This window comes from Lactuca virosa, chromosome 4, assembly GCF_052849685.1.
Source record: "Lactuca virosa cultivar CGN04683 chromosome 4, Lactuca_virosa_CGN04683_v6, whole genome shotgun sequence".
Classification (NCBI taxonomy): domain Eukaryota; kingdom Viridiplantae; phylum Streptophyta; class Magnoliopsida; order Asterales; family Asteraceae; genus Lactuca; species Lactuca virosa.
The window spans coordinates 369833647-369843859 of NC_136429.1; positions in this window are offsets into that span (position 1 = coordinate 369833647).

Here is a 10213-nt window from a genome sequence, read left to right on the forward strand (position 1 = left end):
GTGAAAGCATCTGCCATGTCATAAAGTCGAATGAAAGAGCAGGAGATAGCGATTATCCGAATCTTTACGTCGTGAGAATATAGATGTCACGACGTGAGTATGAATTATGCAGTTCGTAATCGTGATGTTATCCTCCTCACGGGATGACATACATATGGTCACGTCGTGAGAACTGGTGGTTACATAATGTAATTCTTCAAAAATTCTCTTTGCTTGTAAACTTCAATTGAGTTTTCAACTCCTTAAGACCCTTTTAAGACCTCTATTTTTTGTAACTCTTCTTAATTCTCTTCTTTCTCATTCGAATGTCACTCCACACTTATGAAAAATTGTGGTCTTTGATTTTTAAACTCTAAGTCTCATGACTTTTTCTTGATAATTTAATGACTCTACGAACAAAACAAAAGACCTTGGTTGCAACAAGAAAACAAGCATAATACCATTCAGTTACATGTATTAAACAAACCAAAAAAATAAAACACACAAAAACAGACAAAGAATAAAAACTAAATAAAACTCAAATAAAATAAAAAGGATAATAAGTCATTCGTCATCTTCATCCGCTAGTTATCCACTAGATCCGACCCCAAAGTTTTGCGATGCCCATATCTCTTACCAAGTCGGAATGTAGGGTGCTTGTGGTGGCATAACTGGCAGGCGTTCTATGTGAAAATACGAATAAATCTCGTCAATTTCTTGGTTTTGGTAATGCACAACACCCCAAATATTGTCCAAATAATAGCCAACCCGACATTGGAATGGGTTGGTTGGCACTCCTATGTACAGTTCTTCTGATGTACGTGTTCAGAATTTAAATTTTCCTTGGTTCACACAAACGTTTTTGTAATATCATGAATGATCTCTGGACTAGTAATCAATGTGTCACTTACATGTCCTCTAGTCAGTTAGGTATCTCCAACCATTACCCAACATATTGGGGATCGACACTTTCATCCGTATAAAGCCTCAAACGGTGCGAATTTAGTGTTGGTTTGATAACTATTATTGTAGGAAAACTCGATTGATGGAAAATGAGTACCATATGTTTTTCCATAGTGTATCATGCAGGCTCGGAGCATATCTGTAACACCATATTTTTTATTTATAGTATAAATGACCAGTTACATAAATAGACGTTTTTGATAGATGACTATTTAGGATAAGTTGTCTTGATGAAAGTCGTAGTAATCGCAAAACCGAGATCGTGAATACAAATAATGCATAAATCTTACTTCATAGGAGGAAGTTATGATTTCTAGAAGTTCCAACACAACAGCGTGTGACACAGAAACTGAAATTAAGATCAGTTGATTGTTGGGAAAAACAATTTAAACAAGATTTGAATATCTCTTCAATACTTATCCATCGATAGAAAGACAGTCGATAACGGATATCGTTTAAGAGAGTTATGATTTTTATACAGACTTTTACAGTCTAATCCTGTAAAAATATAACTTCAAAAATAAAGTGAGAAATAGCTAACGGAGTCTAGATGAAAGTTTTAGATCTCATCGATAGCTATGCGTGGATATAAAGAATGTCGAAAACGAGAGCTCGTATGAAGAAGTTAGGGAATTTACAAAATCTGCATTTTGCACGCTACACGGATTGTACCTAGATTGCGATGCATGCTTGTAGAAGGTGGCAACGTAGACCACAGAGAATTTGACACGTGGCAAAAAAATGATTGGGGAGACGTCGTGTACCTTGAAAGGCATGGCATGCATGGCCAAAATCCACCTATAAATAGCAATATTAGCCCTCTTCATTCCTCACACACTTCTAGACCTTCACTCTGGAAAATTCCACACTTTAGTCCTAGATTTCTTTAGAATCTAGGAGATCTTTAGCGAGGCCATGTGTCATTAGAGAGCCAGAGAATTAGACGCTCCCACATCGGTGTTCTGCCAGCGTAAAACCTGTTTTTTGCTAGAAACTCTCTGTAAGTTAGGCTATAATTACTACGCTTTTTGTGTAAATTATATTTATATTAACAATCATCGTTATGAATGTATAAATAAGATTTATCAGTAATTTCAGTAATGATATCGATTGATCTACTTACAAGAGAGGTGTTTAGAATGGTCATGTTGGCTTGGTTGTTGAATTTCAAAAAGGCTATATGTTGAAATGGTCATGCCTCCCAACCATCCTACCTGGCTTATCCTTATTTGATAGAACTATTTATATTCATTGGTATTAGTGAAAGATCTATCTTTCATTACGAGATTGTCATAGAGATTAATAAGTTACAGTATTATAGGTTAATGCTTGTTAGACGCATTACTCGCTAGTTGGATTGACAGTAGGATCACCCACAAAGCTTTCAATCGTCCAATTAATTGTCCAGGTGAGTTACTTCACTATACTGTGTATTACCATACATATCTATGTATGATAGGTTATAAATATTGGATTAAGGTGTCTAAGATCATATCTAAATTGGTATATACTTGAATTAGAAGCAAAGTCCTCTGTGGGCTGCCCTTATAACTAGTAACTGAGTAGAATGACATTTGGAGAGATAAAATAACTTATTAGTTTATTATACGAATAATAAACTAATTGGAAATAGAAATAAATGATTTATTAATATATTATATGATTAATATATTAATTGGAAATAGTAATGGTTAATTAATTAATTAGAATTAATTTAGATTTAATTCTAGGTTAATTATTATTAATCATGCAAGGACTCTTTGGTTTCCAAGGGGGTTACTTAAGCAACTATAAATAGGACCCTTTGGGTACCTATTTTCGTGTACTTGATTCTTCAAGAGAATAGCCTAGTTTTCTATCCTTTCTTCTATCTCCTCATGTCTTCTAGTTACTTTGTTTCGGGTGTGAACTATTAGATGCATCATCCTTTTGGTGCTAGCTTTCCAAATCCAACAAACACAAAGGATTGAAGTAATTTGTTTAATACAACAAATCAAAGGTATATTAAAATTTTGGGGTCATAAGAATATCAATATACTTGGATATTCTTGGATCGTGATTGCAATCACATTCCAAAATCTGTGATTTCGATCCTATAGCCCGGGGTACCACGAAATCAAATTTGGGATAATCCAAAATTTTTCTATTTAAAAGTCAGGCCACTTCTTAATCAGAAACACCAGGCATACCTTGATGTTTTTTGTTTTCTCGATAGATAGAACAAATTAATAAATGATTTCGTGTATGTAAGTTCCAACCTTTTTCCTTGAACAAGAGTAAGGTTATTATACTAGAGGGAAAATTAGTTAAATGGAAGTTGCCTCCTTTAGCACTAAAAATCTTTGGTTATTAAGACATAACCAACTCATGACATCATCATGATATCACTAAAGGTTGTGGTGGGAAACTACATCATGATACCACCGCCAGCGGCTCTGCCCCTCGGACCATACCAAGGGCACTGCCCCTAGACCCTGCCAAGGGGTTGCAGCCCCTTGTAACCTGCAACCAGGGGCGTTGCCCTAGGATCCCCGTATTCCAGAGTTCACATTTATCACACCGAGTGTGCACCCCGCATCTCCAATCTCGGTTAGTAAATAGAGTTTCTTTATTAATAAAAATTACACCAAAATATGTTGATAACAATAAAATCACCAAAGAGCTATGCAACCCTAATTCTTGAATTTCGATTATACTAGGGTTTCTTTAGGGTTCATGATGTTCATTGTATGTTGCTATCAATTAGAGAAAAAATAGATCCTTATAGATTGCATGTGAACTTAAGTGTTAAGATTTCCGCTTTACATGTTTTGATAACCTATAAAATCCTTCAGTCGCATCCGATCCTAGTTTTCTATTGATTGCACATGAGGTCACTCGATTAATATTAGAGTTTATAGAAAATAAACCCTAGCCTCTTGCAATTTTCGACATTTGCTAGGGTTTCTGGAAACCCTAGTCTCCATGCCTTATTAATTAGAAGGATAGGATTAAATTTGAATTATTTAATTAATGTTTTAATTAAGATAGATATTTAATTCCTAAATGATTTAATTAATTGTTGAATTAAAAGATAAAGATCAAATTAAGTTGATTTAAATTGATTAATTAGTTATATGATTACTTCAAATAATTAATATTTAAACGTTGTATTTTAAAAGGTCTTAAAAAACTTTATATATATATATATATATATATATATATATATATATATATATATATATATATATATATATATATATATATATAGGTTTAGGTTCTATGGAAAACAAAAAACCCTAAAAATCATAATTATGTATAAAAAAATACATAGAGATCACAAAACTTTCTTTTGAATTTTTTTGAAAAAATTGCACCTTTTAACATAAAATCGCTGAAATTTTTTTTACAGAAAAAAAAAATTGATTTTTTAATTTTTTTTTCCGCGAAATTGTAAAAAAAAAAGCTGCGATTTTATGATTTGGAAAGTAAAAAAAAAACGTTTTGTGATGTCTAGGTATTTTTTTTATACATTTTTATGATTTTTAGGGTTTTTTTTGTTTTCCATATAACCCTTCACTATATATATATATATATATATATATATATATATATATATATATATATATATATATATATATATATATATATATATATATATATATATAGGTTCAAATGAGAACTCAAAAAGGTTAAGAACCATAAGAACCATTTTTTAAAATGTTTTCATTAAGTCTATTTCAGATAAATCAAACACTAATATTATATTAATCAAATTCTCTCCTACCTTACTTACAAACAGTTGCCACTTGACGTCAGACCGCCTCCGGATGACCGTCGGACCGTCATTGGATCACCAGCAAACTAATAACAAATTTACTAGCATTTTTCTGGTCGTATTCAAAGTTTAATAGAACGACCATTATAGCTTCCATTTCTCTGGTAATACTTTTGAATACATACATTTTTTTGCCAAATATGCAATTTTTTTTTAATAAATAGAATTATGTCTTGACAAATGCAATTTTCTCTCTTCTAAACTATAGATATCTTCAAAAAATTTATAAAACATATTAACAATTCAAAATACGATTTTCACGGCTTAATAGACCTATTAATTACAATCTATTATTTTCATACATACATTCATTCATATTTTAACACAAAATTTATATAAAATATACAACTTAATACAATCCATTCTCAGTTTAATATATAAGATTTACAACTTAATTTAATTTATTATACACTAATTCACATACTGAGAGAAGTCAAACCCAAACTATACCAACACCACCACCAACTACCACACGCCGTCACCAACCACTTGTGCCACCGTCACATCCATCCTTCCTCTAAATCATATATGTATATAAATCATGGATTTACAGTTTAAATATTATATTCACAATTTAATAAGCCAATGAATTCACAAATTCAAAGTTTAATGCAAAAAAATATAAAAACTAATACATTTTTACATATTTATATAATACAAAAAATGAATATATTCACAAGAAAATTAATACAAAACCTTCGTACATAAATCATTCATATTTTAACACAAAATTCATAAAAAAATCTACAACTTAATCCAGTCAATACACAACTTAATATAGTCAATTCATAACTTAATGAAGCTAATTTACAACTTAGAACACAAAATTCGTAGCTTAATTTACAATTAATTCTGAAGCAAATAAAAAAGTCGTAAAAATTTCACATCTTTATACAGTTAATGCATATCGTAATACAGGCAATTGACAATTTAATACAATTAATTCACAGTTTAATAGAATCAATTCACTGTTTAGATCACAAAAATTACAGCTTAAAACAATAAATTTACAATTTAACAGACAAAAATTATATATTCACATCCATATTCTCCCAACATAAAACTTATGTTTCAAGATTTTAATTCACAGTTTAATAAAATAGTTTAGGACTCTGTGACAACCCGAAATTTTTACCTTGTACAGTCTTTCAAATTCAATCACAGTTAGACTCGTTTTTGCTAACTTTTGGCATTGTTCAAAGTCTATTTGAATGTTCTAAGTCTACTACATTCAAGATTTAAGTTAAGGAATCAGATAACTTAAGTCATAGTATAGCATTCGGGCCAAACACTCCAACTTGAGGAGTGTACGGCCGTACACATGTGTACAACCGTACACAGGAGTGTACAACCGTACACATGGGTGTACGGCCGTACACCCAAGTGTAGCAGCAAACCCAAACGTATATGAAGGTTTTTCCTTCATTTTCTCTCATTTCACACACTTACACCTCAAGGAAATTCGATTCTCTCTCAAAGTTCATCAAGTTCTTCACCCTAACCTTCAAAGATGTAAGTATTCCTTCCATTTAAGTGTTGATACATGGCTTAATCTATTGAAGATCCATGTTTTCATCCATGAAATCTTCTATTTTGATTAGATCTTCATCTTTCATCAAGAACACCAAGAACATACACTTGTTCTTAGTGATTGTGAACCTTCTTGAGCCTCCAGATCGTAAGTACTCCTTGCATAGACTTAGTACTTGATAAGAACACGAGATTAACACACTAAAAACATCCATAACTCAAGAACATAAGGAGTGTACGGTCGTACACTCATGTGTGGCCGTACACCCCTCGAAACACCCCTAAAGGGCCTCCAAAATGCATTTCAAGCTTCAACACTTGATGAGCAATTATCCTACAAGCTTCCCTAACATTAGAAAACATTTTTGTGCACTTATTACCATGAGTGTGCGGCCGCACACTTCTTGGCCGTACACCAATGGCCGCACACTCCTCATTGTGACCATACACTCCCCTTAGATGAATCACATGTGATTCTAACACTTAGTTCAAGTGATTCCTAGTCCCTAAGATGGTATCTTAGCATATTTAGATGTATAAACACTAATTATATTCATATATGTGTGATTATACGGTATTAGGATTCGTTTGTGTTCAAGATTTTACTTGACACTTAGCATCCTACACCAGTGGTACATTTGAATAACTTACTACAGGTGAGGTCATACCCCCACATTTTCATAGTTTTTACGGTTTTAAGGGGGGGGGGGGATACAAGTCTAACACAAAGTTTTTGTGTTATAAACAAGTGATTTCAAATATCTTATCAAAATGGATTTCAGTTATCATTAAATCAAATGGTTTTCAAGGATTGTTTCAAATGACATCAAGTCACCAAAATGAATTTCAAAATATCAAACTTCTTTTAAATGTTTGATAAACTTATATTTTTCCCCAAAAATCATACTAGTATACATATATTTATATAAATAGATTTTAAAAGATTTAGGACTAATAACCCACTTTAGTTCCTTTTCCTTGTTGGGATGTGGAATTACAAGTATCAGTTGTTTGTCCGAGTGTCATTTAAATTTTACTTATATATATTTGTATATGTATCCAAGTATAAAAGTTTATTCATTTAGTTTCAATTACCCTTTGTAACATGTTGAGCAAAGGGTTACATTCATGAATACTCATTATCAAATCAGAAAGTACATATAAATTATAATAGGTTTAATTTATGATTCAAAAAACTTTAATTCACGATTCAAGTATACTAGATTACATTATTTTACAAGAACAAAGATTGATTCAAAACTATTCAAGGGTATACATTCTTTCAGATACATGTTAAGAGTACTAATTCAATAACATACTATCAATCGTTTATTTCAGAATGATTGGCTTTTCATAACTATTATACATGTAACGTTTATATGCTTTTATGAGACAAGTAGTTCAGGTTGTTTAATTCATTTTAAACAATATGGTAAAGTCCTGAAATTATAACCAGAATCTCCAGCCGGGGATCGAAACAATGTGTGTATAGATCTATATTGGGATTGACAACCCCGCACTCGGACTGCTAGCTACAGTCAGGCATACACGCATGTGAGTGACAAATTGTTATCAACATGTTTTCAGTGCACTCATAACACTGAGTCAGGCCATCTAGTCAGTATGGTTATAATAACTCATTAAAAGATATTAACAATACGTAGTGTATAATTAACTAAACTTATGTACTATTTTAAAGTACTAGATTACAAAATACAGTTTACAGTAAATCATTACAGTTTACAATAACAGTTGGTGAAACCAGATACACTCTCATATACAAGTTAACAAAAGGATTACAAATACAGATCATTGGTTTACATTAGAACAGTTTTATGCAACTAAAACTACTTTTCATATACAACAGAAAATATAGGATTTTATGGAAACAATTTACATATTCAAGAAACAGAAAACATTCTTTCAAACATAAATACTTATGCACTAACTCAACTTTATGTTGATACTCTCTTTTCAAATTACTTGTATTCTCAGGGAACCAGTAGACAGGTACACCCCGAGCTTTTGAGAAGATGGAGCTATTTATGTCTTGTCTTCTTCTTTTGTACAACTAATTAGTTTCAGTATACAATGTTGAAATACATGTAAATATTTATACTTTTTAAATACAATGGTTGTTTGTACTATGATTACTATAATGCATGTGTTGTGATACTACAAATGAAGTCCTCCTCCCCCGGACGTTTCCGTTGTCTGGTTTGGGGGTGTGACAGATTGGTATCAGAGCATTGTTTATAGTGAACTCATTATATCAATCCATAAAAGATATACAAACTATAAATACAATTGGAGCTAAGAGCTCTGACTACAAGTATACTTTTAAAAATTTAATTATTTTTACAAGAAGTATACTAACACTTATCTACAAGTACAGTATCACAATCATAAGAACTTAAAAGTATTTGGATATTGGACATTACAGTCAAACCTGGGCAGTTATGTAATCATATCTGGGATTAATATAGCCTGATCAACTATATTGATTTGAGATATGATCCACATGTGTTTGGGAGTGATAGTGATGTTGCGATATGTCTAAAACTTACCAACTATACATATTCAGAAGAACTCTAGAACAGAACATAAAGATTAAAATACTATAGGGGTATTTTAGGCACTATATACTAATAATAAACATGTGAAAACAATAGAACAATTATGGGTAGAACTATAAATATAAAGGGTATATTACAATTATATATAATTAAAGTTATATAGACTTAGAATATGTGATTTAGCTTCATTTCCTGTTCCTTGTTTGGTTGTAGATTTAGAGTCGGGTCATTTAATCGAAGGTCGGTTATACCCAAGTTATATATAATTAGTATACACTTTATAGTTATAGAAATACCTAGAACAAGTCATACATAATACATTACTTGTTAACTGTAGGTCTCTTTTGTAGAAACTTATATCCTTAATCAATCGTTACTAACTATATTCTATATCCCTTATCCCTATTCTCACTTAAATAACACTGGCTGAATTGAGGTTTCATTCAAGAAATACCCGTCGTCAGTAGAAGATGCTCTACTCGTTTCCTATTCACTCTTTTGGTTATAGTTAAGTCTAGGGATAATTTATAGCGTCATTTTTCATGTTGTTCAGTAAGACCACATAAATTTTAATTATTTCGGAAGGTCTGTATGATGTCGATGTTTTCCCAGAATTTGGTATATTGTAGACCTGTTTAAGGTCAAGTTTTCCAGACTTTATGTGATCAATATGCCAAATCAATTGACATGCATTTCTTAGTCTTTGAAAAATAACAATTCAATTTCATATCAATTCTGTAACAAGTAGTGCTTGTCGTAGACTTCTATTTCCAATTCATCATAAGATTCGTGTTGAACTATATGTTTTAGTTCAGAGATATCAAAATTCATATTCACTCTTGATATCTTATCATATTGTATCTTTTGACTTTTATAGAAAAAGATGCCTCCTCGTAAGAATCCAAGACGTAACATTGTTGATGAAGCACCGGTGCCACCTCCGCCACCACCTCCTCAGTTTGACCCTGCTATGTTCCAAGCGGCGGTCACGGCGGCTGTAGCTGCTGCCATGTCTCATATTAATACTCCTGGAGCTAGTGGGTCAGGAGCTGGTGCAAATCCTTCTAACCATGGCGAGAGTCATGGGCACTCGCGAGAGTGCACTTATAAAGATTTTTCCAATGCCAAACCCATGACCTTTAATGGAACTGGTGGAGTTATGGCATTAAGGCAATGGATAGAAAAGACAGAAGCAATTTTCGAAATCTGCTCCTGTCCTGAAGGCAGCAAGGTCAAGTTCGCTGCTTGTACCTTTTCAGAAAGAGCTTTAACATGGTGGAATGACCATGTTAAGTCACTTACTCTAGTGGTGGCTAATTCAATAAGCTGGGAGAACTTCAAAGCCATG